The sequence below is a fragment of the Elephantulus edwardii genome, unplaced genomic scaffold (genome assembly GCF_000299155.1).
Source record: "Elephantulus edwardii isolate Elephantulus edwardi_28Jun2011 unplaced genomic scaffold, EleEdw1.0 scaffold00002, whole genome shotgun sequence".
NCBI classification, from domain to species: domain Eukaryota; kingdom Metazoa; phylum Chordata; class Mammalia; order Macroscelidea; family Macroscelididae; genus Elephantulus; species Elephantulus edwardii.
Window position 1 is genome coordinate 41,238,022 of NW_006399752.1, and position 7,626 is coordinate 41,245,647.

Here is a 7,626-nt window from a genome sequence, read left to right on the forward strand (position 1 = left end):
GCTAAGCCAGATTGCTCCTTAGACGTGAGGATGGCGAGATGTCATCTCATAGACTTTGGTCATGTTATTGCCTCCTGATTGGTCAGGAGTCAATCCTGGAGGCACCAATCCTAGAGAATACATTATACTTGATAAAGTAGAAGACGAGGGAAAAGGATCCTCAATATGATGGATTAACACAGTGGCTACAACAATGGGTGCACGTATAACAGTGAGTGTAAAGAAGATGCAGGGTCAGGTAGCACTGTGTTCTGTCACTCTCCATTGACTTGACAGTACCTAGAAACAACTCCATTTCCAGTGTGTCATACAGGAAATGACAAAACTAAACACTCACTCTTATTATAGAAGTAGTTCTTCTGAAATATGTAAAAAATAGAGGTTTCCCTTGTTTGACAAATTTTTTAAATTATTCTACAAACCTGGGTTAGATTTTTCTGGCACTCTCAAAATATAACTTTATAAAAGTTCTAATAGCTAATTAAAGAGTATAATAGAGTCTTCTTTCTACTCTTCTCTGTCTATTGATTTTCTGGTATCCTTGAATCTGCTGATGAAACTCAAGTATTGTGTCAAGTCCACTCTCACTTCGTAGAGTGAACTTTTCATCTCATGAAGTGAAATAAAAAGAATATTCATTTACATATAGCACGGGTGTTCTCATAGATTATATAATGACTTGTCTTGTGGTCTTAAATCATACCTTTTATAGGCTTTTTAAAAATAAAATTTTTATTTTATACTGGTTTACTTAACAATGTTCATATACATTGTTTTTCACACCGGCCCTTTACCCACCCCTCCTCCATCCATTAAATTGTGCGACCCTATGATTATATCCCTACCCATCTTCACCCTCCCCCGCTCCTACTCTCCCCCTCCTCATACATATTTTACTAATTATCTTTCTATTTCCGTATTTGTCCTTATGAGACTGAGTTAGTTCACTTAGCATAATGCTCTCTAGTCCCTCCCAAGTTAGGTAATAATTTTCAGAATCATTGCTCCTGCATGCTATGTAGTATTCCATCATGTGAATGTACCACCTTTTACAGCTTTTTACACGTTTATATTTGGTCTCATTAGTTAAGTGCATCTTAGAAGCAGGAATCTGCTCTTCTACATCTTTTTATTGCCCCCCAATAGTGCCTAGTTGAAATGAGTTAAAATCAAATTTACAAGGAGGCATCCGCTACATACAACATATTTAGTCAGTAAATTTGTCAACTCATTTATTTTTATAATATATGTTAAGCATATAAGACACTATCCTCTGCATTGTGCGTAAATGAAAAGATAAACTTTCCACATATCTTTAATTTTAAAAGTTAATTAACTAAGAAAAGTAAGACAGGTACAACCATATGTGAACGCATACTAGAAAGGCACAGGCGCCTATCAAAAGACAGAAATAAAATGTGGGAGTTTAGGGGAATAGAAGAACAACTTTCCACTAAAGGGGTCAAGAAGGTAGCAACCAACAGTGGCATTTGGAGGAGGATCAGGAATCATGGAAACACAGTAATGTCTGGGTAGGAAGAGGGGTGTTAAACAAGGGCAGGAACAATTGGCATCAGCTCACTGGGATCTTCAAATGTCAGTTTAAGGAGTCAAAACTTTATTCTCTAGGAGAATTCATTAAATGATTTTCAGTGACATAAATAGTGCTTGTTAGAAGCATCTTAAATCACTCAGGCAATGATTTAATCCTTAAACTAGAATCAAAGAACTAGCATGTTGTGATTGTAGTTGTTGCTTAGTGTCATCAAGCCAGCCCCAACTCAGGAAAATAGAGTAGATGTTGTCCATCATCTTCCTCATGTTAGTAGGTATGTTTGAGTATTTAAATGCCTAAAAAATGTGGTTAATATTATGCAGATTTTCAGTAGAAAGTTTCAGTCTCATTTTCTATGATATGGAATACAAATAAACTATCTCTGGAATAATATGAGTATTAAAAGCAGAAAGAGGTAGCTGGATATTAAGTAATTGAACTCTAAAGTATAATAGTTAATTCATCTGACTTCTTTCTAGTCTTTCTAAGAATTGTTGCTGTTATTTGGTGTCATCGAGTCAATTACAACTCATAGCAAACCATATGAACAATAGCTGAAAATTTTGCCCTGTGCTGTGCCGTATTCACAATTTCTGCCATACTCAAGCAATCATTGTATAAATCCATCTTACTGAGAGTCTTCTTCTCTTTCTTTGGCCCTCTACTTTTCCAAGCATGATATCTTTTTCTAAGGACTGGTATCTTCTGATAACATTCCCAAAGTATGTGTGACAAAGTTTTACCCCTCTTGCATCCAAGAAAGACCCTGGCTCCATTTTTTCCAAAAGATATTTGTTTGTTCTTTTGGGAGCTCATGGTATACTCAATACCCTTCATCAACACTGCAATTCAAAGGCATCCTTTATTCTTCAATCTTCTTGTTCAACTTCAATCTCCATATGAAATAATTGAAAATAATGAGTTGGTCAGGTGCACCTTAATCTTTAATCTGATGTGGTTTTTCTTTAGCACTATAAATAGATACTTGACAGAAATTTGCCAATGCAACAAGTCTTTTGACTAATTGCTACAATGACCATGGGTGCTGACAGTGGATCTAATGCAAATGAAATCCCTGAGAACTCCAGTCTCTTTTCCATTTTTCATGATGCTGCCTATTGATCCAGTTGTGAGAATTTATGCTCTTAAATTGAGATATAATCTAAAATGAAAGTCACAGTCTTTGCTCTACATTAGTAAATTATTCAAGTTGTCTTTCTTTTCCATAAGTAAAGTTGTTTTATCTATAAAATGTAGTTTGATGATCTAATCGTGATGCCACATTCTTCTTCATGTAGTCCAGTTTCTAGAATTATTTGTTTATATACGTAAAATATGTATGGAGAAGGGATGCAAGCCTGACGCATACTTTTCTTGATTTTAAGTCATGCAGTGTCCACTTACTCTAATGACTGTATCTTGATCTATGTAAGATCCCATAATGAGCATAATTAAGTGTCCTGGGATTCCCATTCTTCTCAATGTTATCCATAATCTGTTGTGATCCACACATCAAATACTTTCACAATAAAATACAAGTAAACATCTTTCTGGTGTTATCTGCTTTAAACCAAGATTCATCTGATATCAGCAATGATATCCCTTGTGCCATAGCCTCTTCTGAATTCATCTTGTTCTGGAAGTACCCTGCTGGTGAACCATTCCAGTAATTTTAAAATAATCTGAAGTAAGGTTTTACTTGCATGTGATAATAATGTCACTGTTCAATAATCTCCACATTCTACTGGATCACCTTTGCTTGGAATGGACACAAATGCTGATTTCTTCTGGCTGGTTATTCAAGCAGCTAGCTGTCTAGCAAATTTCTTGGTATAGACTAATGAGTATGTCTAGGGCTGCATATATTTCTTGAATCACTAAAATCAGCATTCCATCAATTCCTACAGCCTTGTGTTGTTTTTTACCAATGACTTCAATACATCTTTAATTTCTTTTTTCAGTACCACTGATTCCTTTTTTAATTATTATTTTTATTAATGTTAATGAACATTTACCGATATTTTGGATTTCCATTCATTCATTGTTGCACTTTTCTCCCTGCCCAGTCCTCCCACCACCCCAGTTCGCTCCTCTCTTTAAAAAGTAAAATAAAATTCTTTCTTTGGTACACAATCCTCCTGCACCCCCCTCGCTACCCAGAGTACACTCCACTATGCAACCTTGATTCTGGACTCCTGTAATAGCCATAATACCCTATCATACATCGCTTTTAAATTGTTCTCTCCCTCATCTGTTTCAGTGCAGTATACATAATTTATTCAGTTTTTCTCAGTCTTATGCCAACCCTGATGTCAGTCCCATTCTACAACAGTGGCACCATGCAGTATTTGTCCTTTTGTGACTGAGATATTTCACTCAGCATAATGTCCCCCAGGGTCACCCATTTTGAGTAATATTGCATGAGTCCCTTATTTTTCAATGCAGCATAGTATTCCATTGTGTGAATATACCACAGTTTCTCTATACATTCGTTTGGTGATGGGCGCTTGTGTTGTTTCCAACTCCTTGCTCTTGTGAACAAAGCTGCAATAAACATGGGTGTGCATATATCTGCTTGGATGTTAGTTATGGTCTCTTTAGGGTATATTCCCAGTATTAGAATTGTTGGGCCAAATGGTATCTCTATGTGTAACTTTTTGAGAAAGTGCCATACCACTTTCCACAGCAGTTGCACCATTTTACACTTCCACCAACAGTGAATAAGGGTTCCAGTTTCTACACAACCTCACCAGCATTTGTTGCTTACTGTTATGTTAAATTTTGCTATTCTGACTGGGGTGATCCACACCTCACTCCATATATAAAAACTAACTCAAGGTGGATCATGGATCTAGGACTAAAACCAAGGACTATAAACTTCATTAAAGAAAAGCTTGGAAGAACTCTAGTAGTCCTAATCCACAACATAAACAGTCTTCCAAGTATCCTGAAAAATCTAAAAGTGGTAGAAGATAAAATAGATGGATGGGACCGTCTAAGAATCAAATCCCTATGCACATTCAAAAACTTCTCCAACAGGGTAAAAAGGGAAGCCACAGACTGGGGAAAAAAGTATTTGGGAATGAACTTGAGCACCACAAGATAATGTTAAATAATCCAATTGAAAAATAGGCACAGGACATGAACCAACACTTCACCAAAGAAGACATTCAGATGGCCAACAAGCACATGAAGAAATGTTAAAAATCCCTACCTCTAAGAGAGATGCAAATCAAAACAACTATGAGATATCATCTCATCCCAGTACCACTGATTCTTAATTATATTATAATTCTTTAAATCATCCTGTATCAATCAGTTCTTTTTGGTATAATGCTCTGTGGATTTCTTCTCTGAAATGCTTCCTGCATTACTCAATATTTTGCTCACAAAATCCTTTAGTATTATAACTCAAGGCTTGGATTTTTTTTTCTCTTCAGTTCTTTCACAGCTTTAGAAAAACCTAGCATGTTCTTCCCTTTGTGTTATTTAACTCTAGGTCTTTACACATTTTACTCTATTATTTTGCTTTGTGTTCTTCTGTGCGGTTTGAATCTTCTGCTCGGCTCTTTTATTTCATTGTCTCTTCCTTTTGCTTTCTCGCTCATTGTCTTTGAGTTGGAACCTACTCAGAGCTGACCCTCCAGCATGATTTGGAGGCTATAAATTGCACAGGAGGAAATTTTCCATCTTTCGCTTGTCGCACTGCTGGTGGATTTGAACCACCAGAGAGTCGTCACCTCTGGGCGAGCAGTTCACTTTCCTGTAGAGCCTCTGCTTTAGCTTCTCAACCTTAAGGAGTAAATTTCTGAAGGTCTACCAAAATACATTTTTGGTTTTTCTGTCTTTTGTTGTTCTTTCTTCATAGATGATGTTCTTTATATCATCCCACAACTCATCTGGTCTTCTGTCATTAGTGTTAACTATATTCTGAGAGCTCCTGTGACTTAATAGAAATGTCTGGTGGCCTAGTGGTAAAGAACTGCACTTCCTGACAAAAAGGAAATACAACTGCCAGCTAAGGAAGCAGAGGACGATGGAGCCTCTGGGTTCAACCAGCCATCCCCACTGGACCCACCTGGGAAAACACTTTGCAGTCCAGAGGGGAGCAAATGACAGGACAATATCTTCTAACAGAGCAAGAAAGCAAGCAGCTTTAACCCAAGACCACCAGTAAGGTGATAAAGTGTCCTCCCTTTCCCCCTTTACATCTACGCCCCTGTTCAGCATGAAAAAGCCAGAGAGTCGGCATCCAGTTCCCAAATCAATAAGACAGTTGGTTTAATCACCATTGGAATAAGCTTACCATTCCCCTGTAGCATCTGGTCCCCACTGGATCCTTTTCATTTCCTTCACCTGCTCCCCCCACCAACCAAATTGTGCAGCTCTGCAACTGCACCCCTGCAATTTTCATCCCTGCCCATCCTCACCCTTCTGCCCCCAACCCTCACCTCCTTGTAAGCCCAATATGTTTTTCCCAATAAAATTAAAAAAAAAAAGAACTGCACTTCCAACCTGAAGGAATGAAGTTCAAATCCAGACTGTTCGATAGGAGAAAGATGGGCTCTTTCCTTCCATGCAATATACTGCTTCTGAAAACCAGAGGGTCAGCTATGAGTCAGTTTAGACTCAGTGGCACAGAACAACAACAACTCTTGAGATGGTCTCTAAATTAACATGGTATAAACTAATTATATTTTGGACTCATGGACTGGTTTTAATGTTCTTCAATTTCAATTTGAACTTGTATATGAGCCATTGATGGTCTGTTCATCGAGCTCCTATTGATAATGATCTTCCCCCCTCCCAAATGCCTCTTCCCACAGATGTAGTCAATTTGATTCCTGAATAGTCTATCAGTCAAGGTCTACATATATAGTCACTGCTTAAGTTTGGTTTTGTGTTGTTGTTGTTGTTTTTTGTTTTTTTTTTAAAAGGTGAAACAAATAATTCATGTGTTATATAAAATACACATTGAAACAATCCTGGAAGGAGGAGTGGCATTCACTTCCGAAATGGCTTGCCTCTGAACACTCTATGAACAGTACTCAGGCCTTTTGTTCATAGGGTCGCTATGAGTCATCTACGACTCAACAGCACCTAACAACAATAAGAACAGCAACATAGAGAGAGCTAGCTATGTTGGCCTAGTAGGCAGAAAGTTATGCTACCAAGTTCAAACTGGGTGATTTTAATCTGCAGCTCTCAGGCCTGGTTCAAACTGTTTTTCTGTGAAACATTATTCTAGGTGGTATAGCACTGGTCTGTGCATTGCTGTACAGAGGTTACTCGTGGTTGCTGTGATGCTGAACACTGTGACACTGATGTGCCAAATGCAGTAATGGTTACCCATGGCAAAATTGTTTGCTGGAGCTTCCTGATTAAAACAAGTCTGGAAGCAGGAGTGGCATCCACTTCTGAAATGGCTTGCCTCCGGAAACTCTGTGAACAGTACTCAAGCCTTTCATTCATAGGGTTACTATGAGTCATCTATGACTCGACAGCACCTAACAACAACCACCAACATATAAAATACTAACATGTGATCTCCAGGCTCATTTCTGTCATCAAAGTCATATTTTCCAATAGTGAGTCAGTCCTCTTTTGTGTCCAATGTTTACATTTCAGTCACCAACTATTATTAACGCATCTTGATTACGTGATCAATCCATTTCGAGCTGCAGAAATACTATGGACATTTGTGTGTTACTTTGATGGTATTTCAAATACCAGTAAGGCCACCCATGGTAGACAGGTTTTAGTGGAATTCAAAACTAAGACCAAGAAGCAGGACTGGCCTTCCACTTCTGAAGTCATAAGATCTTGAAAACCCAGTGAATAACAACAGAGCACCGTTGAATACAGTGCTGCAGGGCAAGCCTCTCAGGTCAGAAGGCACAAAAAATGCAATTGGGAAAGCGTTGTCTCCTCAAAGCAGAGTCTACCTCATGAAATCAAAAATGTAATGCTTTCACCCAGTGAAGGACCATGAGTGGATGATGTGATCAAGACTTAAAATAAAGAGAAACTGCTGAAAATGAATGTAGGAAGTATGAATGTAAAAAAAAAAA

At 37.9% G+C, this 7,626-nt stretch overlaps 1 protein-coding gene across 1 annotated transcript in view; it reads right to left on the reverse strand.

Annotated features, from left to right (window-relative positions):
* UNC79 (unc-79 homolog (C. elegans)) overlaps window positions 1–7,626 on the reverse strand; it is a 291,864-nt gene that overhangs the window by 132,204 nt on the left and 152,034 nt on the right. The gene's annotated exons all lie outside the window — the stretch shown is intronic.